The sequence below is a fragment of the Apium graveolens genome, chromosome 3 (assembly GCF_009905375.1).
Source record: "Apium graveolens cultivar Ventura chromosome 3, ASM990537v1, whole genome shotgun sequence".
In the NCBI taxonomy this organism is placed as follows: domain Eukaryota; kingdom Viridiplantae; phylum Streptophyta; class Magnoliopsida; order Apiales; family Apiaceae; genus Apium; species Apium graveolens.
In genome coordinates, this window is record NC_133649.1 from 186,395,703 (window position 1) to 186,407,138 (window position 11,436).

The following is an 11,436-nucleotide window of genomic DNA, read 5'->3' on the forward strand; positions in this document are numbered from 1 at the left end:
AAGAATCTATGGTGTTTGGACAGTGGATGCTCAAAGCATATTACTGGAGATTCTACCCTGCTCATAGAGTTCAAGGAAGGAGCTGGCCCTCGCATTATCTTTTGAAATGATAACAAAGGATATACTATGGTATATGGCTTGATTTTAAAAGGGTATGTCATTATTGATGAAGTTGCACTAGTTGATGGACTCAAACACAATCTATTAAGTGTTAGTCAACTTTGTGATAGAGGCAACTCAGTCAACTTTAATTCTGACGCCTGTGTTGTAACCTGCAAAAACGACAATAAAGTGGTTCTTACAGGAGTAAAAAAAGGAAATGTATACTTAGATGACTTCAACTCAACAAACGCAGATTCAATCACTTGTCTTTTCATCAAAGCAAGTCAAGAAGAAAGTTGGCTTTGGCACAAGATGCTATCTCATTTTAACTTCAAGACAATGAATGAATTGGTCAGGAAAGACCTTGTTAGAGGCATTCCTCATGTTGAATTTTCAAATGATAAACTGTGTGGTGCCTGTCAAAAAGGAAAGCATATAAATGCATCATTCAAAAGGAAGCTTGAGTCGACAATTGAAGAACCATTACACTGTTGCACATGGATCTATTTGGACCATTTAATGTATTGTCAATTTCCAAGAAGAGGTATTGCCTAGTGATTGTAGATGATATTTCCAAAGTTATCATTGACATATTTTCTTAGATCAAAGGATGAAGCTAGTGAAAGCATTATCAATCATATTAGACAAGTCAACAATCATCCTGATCTCAAAGTTAGAAGAATCAGGAGTGACAATGAAACTGAGTTCAAGAATTCTATAATGAGGTTGTTTTTTGAAGAAATGGAATCATGCATGAGTTATCAGCTCCAAGAACACCATAACAAAATGGAGTGGTTGAGAGAAATAATAGATCATTAATTGAAGCTGCAAGAACCATGCTAGAAGAATCAAAGTTACCAACTTATTTTTGGGCTGAAGCAGTCAACACTGTAAGATACACTCAGAATATTTCTTTGATCAATCAAGAAAAAGGCATGACTCCCTATCAATTATTCAAGAGAAGAAAGACAACACTGAACTTTCTTCATATTTTTGGATGTGTTATATTATAAGGAATCAAGCTGGCCAAAGTGGGAAGTTTGGTGCAAAATCTGATGAAGGTATCTTTGTTGGATATGTTGTTGGGAAAGCATATAGAGTCTACAATTTGAAAACCAACATTGTTATGGAATCTGTACATGTTATTTTTGATGATAAAAATATTGAAGGACTGAAAGATGAATATTTCTATGAAAGACTCAAATTTGATAATGTTGAGATGTATGTTGATGATAGTGATGATGAAAGTGATCAAGAAGGAATGACAAAAGATTATTCAAACTTGCCCTCAAATGAAGCAACAACAGTTAATACACAAAGTGCTGCATCCGTTGAAAGACAAAGTACAGAATCTGTTGAAAGACAAGGTACTGTATCCGTTGCAAGACAAAGTGCAACATCTATTGAAAGACGAAGTACATCATCCATTGAAAGAAAAAATTCACCATCTGTTGATGATCATTCCAGATCACTATTTGACAAAACCCCAACTTCAAATCAAAGATCCACAAACTCAGGGGGAATGTCAACTAGTTAACACTCAGTCACATATCAAGACACTAACGAGGCCACTTAATCTAGAGCAAATCTACCACCTCAAAGAAAATGGACTAAGGATCACCCATTTGAACTGATTATTGATGACGCAACATCTAGAGTACAAACAAGGAGAGAAACCCAAGATAAATGTCTGTACAGTAGCTTTCTTTCACAGGAAGAACCAAAGAAGGTAGAATAGGCTTTAATGGATCCATATTAGGTTTTAGCAATGCAAAAAGAGTTAAACCAATTTTTGAGCAATAAAGTATGGAAGCTGGTACCCAAACCTAAAAATAAGCACTCTATTGATACTAAGTGGGTATTCAGAAACAAGATGGATGAAACAAAGCTATATTGGTTGCTAAAAGTTACTCTCAGCAAGATGGAATAGATTTTGATTAGACATTTGCTCCAATTTCAAGACTTGAAGCTATTAGAAGCTTTCTAGCCTATGCAGCCCATGCCAATTTCAATGTCTATCAAATAGATGTAAGAACTGCCTTTCTGAATGGAGAATTGGAGGGGAAAGACTATGTCAGTCAACCTCCAGGTTTTGAAGAATCCAACTTTCCAGAGTATTTTTATTATCTTTTGAAAGCACTTTATACATTGAAGCAAGCACCTAGAGCCTAGTATGAAACTTTGTCAAAGTTTCTTTTAGATAATCACTCCACTAGAGGTACTGTCGACAAAACTCTTTTCTTTAGAAATATTAATGGCTCTAGTATACTGATTCAAATTTATGTAGATGATATAATATTTGGCTCTATAGATGATAAACTTTGTAAAAAGTTTTCCAAATTGATGCAAAGTAAATATGAAATAACCATGATGGGAGAACTGACTTACTTTCTTTATTTACAAGTTAAGCAAGTTAGTGATGGAATATTCATTAGTCAAACTAAATAAAATTATGATATTTTTAAGAAGTTTGACTTAATGAATTGCACATTTACAAAAACTCCCATGACCACTGCCACTAAGCTCGAATTGAACACTATTAAAAAGTCTGTGGACATTTCAAGTTATAGAAGTATGGTTGTCTCACTTTTGTATTTAATAGTGAATATGTCAGGTATAATATTTGCTACGTGTCTTTGTGCTAGATTCTAAGCTGATCCTAGGGAATCTCATTTAGTAGCTATTAAGAGAATTTTTAGATATCTCAAGGGCACACCAAAACTTGACATTTTGTATCCCATAGATTCTGATTTTGATCTAATTGGCTATTCAGATGCAGATTATACAGGTTGCAGAATTGACAGAAAAAGTACTATAGAAACATGTCAATTTCTAGGAAACAAGTTGGAGTCCTGGTTTAGTAAGAAACAACCATTACACCATAGATTGCATGCTGTAACCCTTCATCCTGTGGTTGCAAAGAAAAGTGTAATAATAGCCTTCTAAACAAATGTCTGTCGAACCCCTCTTTTTTAGTGTTGCAGTATAGTTACAATGTGTTACCATAGCATACTATAAAAATGAATAGGTTTTATTTTTAATTTATTATTTACATAAAAATGAATAAATAATTGAAATATTTTATTATTATTATTATTATAATAATAATTTTCAAAGTTACTAATATATTTAAACTTTTAAGGTCAATAATATTATTTTTATTAAAATAATAAATTTAATGATAATTTGAAAGTAAATAAAATTATATTATAAAACTGAAAGTAATATATCTATTTAAAAATATCAAATATATAAATTATTTTATGCAGCAAATAAATATATGTTGTAATTAATAATTCCAAATTCTAAAAATTAATAAGTCATTAGCAGGGTAATTTATAATATATTTATGAATTAGATTTTTTTCATATTAAATATTTAAAATCAAATTAATTTAAAGAAAAAAGGAATTAATAATTTAAACTTTTAACAAAAAACAATTGGGCTGGGTTGAAAGTTGGGGAGCAGGGGCTTGAAAATTGGGAGGCGGCAGTTTAGCCGCAACCGGATCAAACAAACATAGATCTTAAACTTATAAAACTAAAACTCTCTCTGTCAAAGGTTTGGGGTTTTCAAGTTGTTGGTTTCGAGTTTCAAGGTTTTGGGATTTCGATTGGAGGTAATTCGGGTTTCGATTGGTGTTAACTAGGGTTCTGACTGTGGCTTCTCTAACTGGAGTTGAAGTTCTTTCAATTTTTTTTATTTTGATTGAGTTGAACCAATGCTCTCTGTCTCCCTCTCAAATAATACATGCTCTCTCTCCACATCTTAAACCCATTTGGGGGTTCTACAATTTTTGAGCAGTTTTTCAGGGTTTCGGTTTCTCAAAGCTTCACATAGATCTCTATTTTGACCATGGTTGTAGATATTCAGTTTTAAATTTGAAATAATTTTATATACTTGATCTAATCGGCCTAACATATGTTTTTGATGTCATAGGCACTTCAATCCCTTTCATTAATTTTGGAGTTTTTTGATTAATTTATAAGTACTGAAAAGAAAAGATAACAATTCCATAGGTGATTTTTTATGCATATTTTCTTTGTTTTCCAGCGGGATCGGTGGAGGATTCCAACTTTATGGCGTTTACAGGTTAGTGTTCTAGTTGATTACATGGATGCTTCTTTATTTGGATATCAGTTACAGTTCTATCAAGTAATTTAATTAGATGGAGAGTATATTTAAAGCTGCTGGTTATGTTCTTTTTTTTCTCAACAATCCACTTTCAGTGACTGTAACTATATATATAAAAGATGTTTTTCAATATCTCTGTTGACACATTAATTCCCCTGCTTCAAGTCCATAGATTCTCCAGATGCTTTTGGATCTGGAGATATTAATTAACACACTAATTCTCCTTAAAAATGAACTTAACTCCTTAAGATTATTAAAAAAATGTGGCTTAGGATTATGCTGAGAATTTTAACTTCCAAATATAACCTGGAGAATGTAGATGAACATATAGGGTTGCTAAAAAGAGTGCTACAACAGTTGGTTAAATGAATAAATACTTTTAAAAAAATTAATTAAAATATCTGAACTGGAATGTATGATACTATGATCAGGGTTAGTGTTAAGATGAAAGGATATTAAATCTATATACGACTTGCTGTTTTACAATCTACTCTTATTTGGTTATATTTCAGGCTTACTTGTCCCTTCCAGAAAGGAGTGCATCTGTGGCTGAATTGATTTCCATGATGACAGAGCACTACGCAACTTGGTAAGATCAATATTTAATTTACTCAATATTTAATGACATTTTATGTGACTTTTGGACTTTTTGTTTTATGTCTTACTACTGAAAGAAACCAAACTGAACTTGCCCATTTTATGCGGTTCATAATCAGCCTCTGGGAGGGTAAAAATTTTGAAATGTTACTTTATATGTGGTTTAGAAAGTTTTTAGTTACATGAGTTTTGTGGAAGGAAATAGTCAATTGCTTTAAGTGGCGTGAACACTTATTATTCCATTAAGATAATTTCAGAAGGATATGTTGGGGCTGGGTGATGGCAACATGTTCAAACTTCAAACCAGGATAATAACCGCTATCTAAAAAACAAAGGTAGTTGCGTAGGTCAGGAGTTAGGACCCTCTAGGAAGTTTGTCACTAGGTATTAACACCAATTATTAGAAAATACGTGGCAAAAGTCCATATATATTTTTGAATAGCTGTTAGGTGGCAAAAATTGTTAATTCTGTTATTGGAATTGTGGCACCCAACTACAGAAAGCTGGAATCTCAAATATGCAGCACTTTGTTATTATATTTATGCTGACAATTGAAATTATAATAATTCTAAAGTATCGTCATTCCCCAATTTCATATGTCAAATTTGTTAAGGTCATTTTTAAGGAAATTCCCCAGTTTCCAGATTCTCCAAATGCTTTTAATATCTGGTTATGTTAAGGTAATTTTTAAGGGGAATTAGTGTGTTAATTATTATCTCCAGTTAAGGTCATTTTTTATATCTCAGCTGACTCACTAATTTCCCTGTTGTACCATGGCCTTCACTTGTCTGTTGATTATTGTGAATTTGCGTTTTCTGATGATGTGCAACACAGTTACAAAGTGGCACAATATAAGTATTGGTGGAAGTATCTTGGTATGGTTCGTGTTTATTTTTGTTATTCATTCTTTTTCACTGAATTAAATTCAAGCCCTAAACAGCAAATATATTGAATTAAATTCAATCACTTGCATACATGCCTTGTTTTTTTATTATCCAATCTTCACTTATGTCATCAGTTAAAGGCCTAACAGCTATGTAAGGTTGAATACAGAAAAAGGGAGGTTCTTGCTATAGTCCATAAATGGTTTATGTATATTTCACTATTCTCTAATTTTATGCTAAATGTCTTATACCAGCATGTTCAGAATAAGCTTTGTATACATCAACTACATTATATCATGTGTGTTTCCATGCGCGTGTCAAATCTTTATAGCATTATTAGTATTTTGATGATAGTAAACAGAATATTTGTAGCTCAATTTTGACAAACCTTCATTTCTTAATATTCTGCATAAACCATTGGGATTATTGTCTTTATTATATGAGGAATCTACCTTTCCCTATTGGCAGGAAATCTCATACATGAGGCAGTAGATATATTTAGGTCCCAAAGTGACATGAAAGGACTTCATCTCCTCTTTTATTGTAAGATTATATAATTACACAATAGAACTCTGAAGTGCAATATATGTCAGCTATATATTAAATTTTTAGTTTAATACACTGTGGTGCACTCTGCCTTTACATTTTTCTGCAATGTACATTACAAATTATCAAACTTAATTCTAATTAGTTTATTTTCTAGATTTAGTTTTATTGAGCTAAATTAAGTACCGTTAATGTTTTATTGGTTGAACCATCAAGAACTTGAACAATTAACTTTTTTTTGGCCATGTGAGTGCGGAAGCAACTCTAATTGAAAGTGTTGTGTATATGTTGTGTACTGGATGATTTCATGAACAAAATACCTTGGTAGATTTTACTTGGTGAAATTATGTAGCACTCGACGGATAAGATTTATAGTCCCGACGGATGACTCATTATAGTCCCGACGGATGATGACTTATTATCCATCGAGTGAGTAGCTTATGTAAAAATAAGTCCGTAGCATATTTCTGCATACACCATTGTATAGATTCTGTAAGTAGTATTCAAGTCATGTTGACTTTAACTAGATATGCGGAATAGGTTGATTAATTGTACATAGATGATGTCTTGTAATTCTGCATAAATGAAATGAAGTCAAGTGCCAGATTGCTACCCGACGGATAAACTACAATGAAGTCGACGGATGATCAACTAGACAACCCGACGAATGATCAATAACTCGACGGATGATCATGAACCCGACGGACAAAGAATTCAAATATCTGTTGACAGTGATAACACAGTCACATGCGTCAAGTGGATGCAAATGGAATGTGGTAGCCTATTCAACTGGGTTTTCGAGAACAAAGAAGCATTGCCATTTCCATGCTATAATGAAGATATTCAAAGATGCTGGAATAGAGTAATAAAGTAGCATTGTAATAGACTAGATAGTTTTTGTTTTATTATCCTGTCTCATTACTTTGTAATCTTGGTGATATATAAACCAAGAAGTAGAAAGTTTTTAAAGACTCTTGTTTTTAATTACTTGTGATTTGATTCATTTAAGTAACTATTCCGTATTGTGCTAATCAATTCACACTTATATATATAATCGAGTTAGAACATTTTTATTTCAAGAAAAAGTTTCAAGAATTCCATTCAACCCCCCTTCTGTAATTCTTGTCACATTGTTAAGGGACTAACAATTGGTATCAGAGCAAGCTCTTAACTTACAAAGAGTTTAAAGATCAAAACAATATAGCAAGATGAACAAGAAGGATGTTGGAGTCAAGATCCCTTTTCTGGATAAAGACAATTACCATCATTAGAAGGTAAAGATGCATCTTCATTTGCTTTCTCAAGATGAGGCCTATGTTGACTGCATAGAAAGAGGCCCTCATGTTCCAATGAGAGCTGCAACAGGAAACGAGCCATCAGTCCCCAAGCCAAGGCATGAATGGTCTGATCCTGACATTGAACAAGTCAGGAAGGATAAAAAGGCCATGAATATCCTGTTTAATGGAGTTGATGGAGATATGTTTGACAATATTATCAACTGCAAAACTGCCAAGGATGTTTGGGATACAATACAGATCATCTGTGATGGCATTAGCAAGTTAGAGAAAACAAGATGCAGCTCTTGATTCAGCAATATGAGCATTTTCATAATGAAGAAAGTGAGTCTCTCACTGACATTTTTAGTAGGTTTCAAAAAATACTAAATGCTCTAAAGTTGCATGGAAGGGTCTATCAGACAAAAGACTCCAATTTGAAATTCCTTAGATCTCTTCCAAAGGAATGGAAACCAATGACAGTCTTATTAAGAAATTCACAAGATTATAAAGAGTTTACTTTGGAGAGACTGTATGGCATCCTGAAAACTTATGAGCTTGAAATAGAGCAAGATGAGAGGATGGAGAGAGGAAAGAAGAAAGGAGGATCCATTGCACTAGTTGTTGAGCTGGAAAAAGAGAAGGAAATAAAGATGGAAGCTGTTGAGTCAACTTCAAGGGTCTGTGAAAAAAAGGGTAAGGGGCTTGCAGCTGAAAATGAAGATTCTTTGAGCCAAGATGACATGGAGGACATTGATGAACACCTAGCATTTCTTTCCAGGAGATTTGCCAAGCTCAAGTTCAAGAAGAACTTTGGAGCAGCCAAGCCAAATAGAAATATGGTGGATAAATCAAAATTCAAATGTTTCAAATGTGGCTTGGCAGGGCACTTTGCCGATGAGTGTAGGAAGTCTGATTCCAGTAAGAAAAAGTTTGAGCCTGTGGATTATAAGCAAAAATACTTTGAACTGCTCAAACAGAAGGAAAGGGCTTTCATAACACAAGAAAATGACTAGACAACAGATGGTCTGGATGAAGATGAAGATGTTAGCTATGTTAATCTAGCCCTAATGGCCAAGTCTGATGAGAAAGAAACAAGTTCTTCAAGTAATCAGGTAATTACTACAAACCTTGCACATTTATCTAAAGCTAAGTGTAATGAATGTATACAGAGTTATATCATTTGCGTGTTACACTTAAGTCTCTTACTAAAGAAAATGCTAAAATCAAAGAAAACAATTTGTTTTTGAGTGAGAGAAATAATGTGCTTGAGTCTCAGTTCATTGATTTTAAAAAGTTAAGAATTGAGTGTAAGATTGCCAAGGAGGAATTAACAGAGTCCTTGAAGAAAGAAGAAATTTTAAAGAAGCAGCTCGAGCGTGAACAAGAGGTGATTAAGGCATGGAAAACATCCAGGGATGTCCATGCTCAAATCACCAAAGTTCAAGGAATTGAGTCCTTCTGTAATGCAGCCTAGAAAAAGAACAAAGAGAAACTAGAACCAAATTTGGTAGATGGAGTGCTAACAGATGAAGACTCGACGGATGATGAGGATCATCCGTCGGATAACAAAAAGGGTTATCCGTCGAATGATGAAAATCCTCATCCTTTAGTTGTGAGCAAGCCTATTAGTAAAGCCAAACTTGTTAAGCTGAATGAGAAGTATGGGTCCATTTCCAAGAACTTTGTTTCAGGAGAATCGAGTCAAGTTAAGAAAGGGAAAAAGGCTAATGTTGGTCACATGACTGTCAAACAGTTAAGTGACAGACTTGAAAAGATTGAGGTAAAAACAGAGACTAAAAAGAAAAACAATAGAAATGGTAAAGTAGGGATTAACAAACACAATAACTACACACCTGATAAATATGCTCCTAGAAAAATCTGTGTCAAGTGTGGTAGTGTAAATCATTTGTCTGTTAATTGCAAATCTGGCATGCCTACTTCCATGTATGTGCCACCTCAATTTCCTATCATGAATGCCATGACTTCCATGCCTATGAATGCTATGTCTACACAGAATATGAATGCTCAGTTTGCTAACATGCCATTTGCACCTAATCCTTATTATGCTGCATTTAGCATGCCACAAATGCCATTTAGCATGCCTTACTGGAATAACATGTTTACTAACAACATGCCATTCCCTGTTGATTACAATATGCATGATAATTCTGTTGCAATGAATGGTTTCAAAGGCCCAACTCAAATGACCAAGGATAAATCTGATATCCCTAGGTCAAATGAGATAAAGCCTAAGAAACAGAAAAAAAAGCTAACAAGGTAGGACCCAAGGAAACTTGGGTACCAAAATCAACTTGATTTGATTTTGATGTGTGCAGGGAAACAGAAAGAATCTTTGGTACTTGGATAGTGGTTGTTCAAGACATATGACTGGTGATTCTACCCTGCTCGCAGAGTTTAAGGAGAGAGCTGGCCCAAGTATTACTTTTGGAGATGACAACAAGGGTTATACTGTGGGATATGACTTGATTTCAAAGGACAATGTCATCATTGAGGAGGTTGCCTTAGTGGATGGTCTTAAACACAACTTGTTGAGTATCAACAAGCTTTGTGATAAAGGCAACTCACCTTCAACTCAGAAGCCTGTGTTGTGACTAATAAAAGAAGCAACAATGTGGTTCTCACTGGTGTGAGAAAAGGAAATGTGTACCTAGCTGATTTCAACTCATCCAATGCAGAATCTGTTACTTGTCTTCTCAGTAAAGCAAGTCAGGATGAAAGTTGGCTATGGCACAAGAAGCTATCCCATTTAAACTTCAAGACCATGAATGAGCTAGTAAAGAAAGAACTGGTTAGAGGCATTCCTCCAGTGGAGGTTTCTAAGGATGGACTGTGTGATGCCTGCTAAAAAGGGAAGCAGATTAGAGCATCATTCAGGAAGAAACTTGATTCAACAATTGAAGAACCTTTGCAACTGCTATACAGGGATTTGTTTGGACCAGTCAATGTGTTGTCCATCTCAAGGAAAATATTTTGCCTAGTAATTGTAGATGATTTCTCAATGTTCTCTTGAACATATTTCTTTAAGTCTAAAGATGAGGCTAGTGAAATCATCATCAATCACATAAGGCAAGTCAATAATCATCCTGATTTCGAGGTAAGAAGAATCAGGTGTGACAATAGAACTGAGTTCAAGAATTCTGTCATGAGAGCATTTTGTGAGGAAAATGGGATTCTGCATGAGTTTTCAGCTGCAAGCACTCCACAACAGAATGGAGTAGTGAAAATGAAGAACATATCACTTATTGAAGCTACAAGGACAATGCTTGAAGAATCTAAACTGCCAACCTATTTCTGGGCTGAAGCCGTAAATACTACATGCTACACTCAGAATATTTCTCTGGTTAATCAAGCAAGATACATGACTCCTTATCAATTGTTCAAGAACAAGAAACCAACTCTAAACTTTCTTCATGTCTTTGGCTGCAAATGCTATATTCTGAGAAATCAAACTGATCAAAATGGGAAGTTTGATGCTAAAGCAGATGAAAGAATTTTTGTTGGATATGCTGTTGGTAAAGCATATAGAGTCTACAATCTAAGAACCAACATTGTTGTGGAATCAATACATCTTATGTTTGATGATAAAAAGATTGAAGGACTGAAAGATGGAGATTACCATGAGAGACTCAAATTCGACAATGTGGAGATGGTTAATGATGACAATGATGATGAAAGTGATCAAGAAACAGTGTCTAAGGATAATGCAGATAAATCTACTACCAATGAAGCACAAAACTCAACATCTGTCGAGTTGCATAATGCGTTATCCGTCGGGAGACAACCAGCTTCATCCGTCGGTACTCAAAATTCACCATCCCTCGGGTTATCAAAAGGAGCAGAAAGTCAAGATAGATCACCTATAGAAAGTTCCCCTT

At 34.3% G+C, this 11,436-nt stretch overlaps 1 long non-coding RNA gene across 1 annotated transcript; it reads left to right on the plus strand.

Moving 5' to 3' along the window:
• Positions 1-3,553: 3,553 nt before the first annotated feature.
• LOC141712975 (uncharacterized) lies at positions 3,554-6,419 on the plus strand. Its single transcript, XR_012571745.1, has 4 exons — positions 3,554-3,721; positions 4,156-4,194; positions 4,749-4,825; positions 6,186-6,419. It is a non-coding gene; the product is annotated as an uncharacterized LOC141712975 (long non-coding RNA).
• Positions 6,420-11,436: the final 5,017 nt, after the last annotated feature.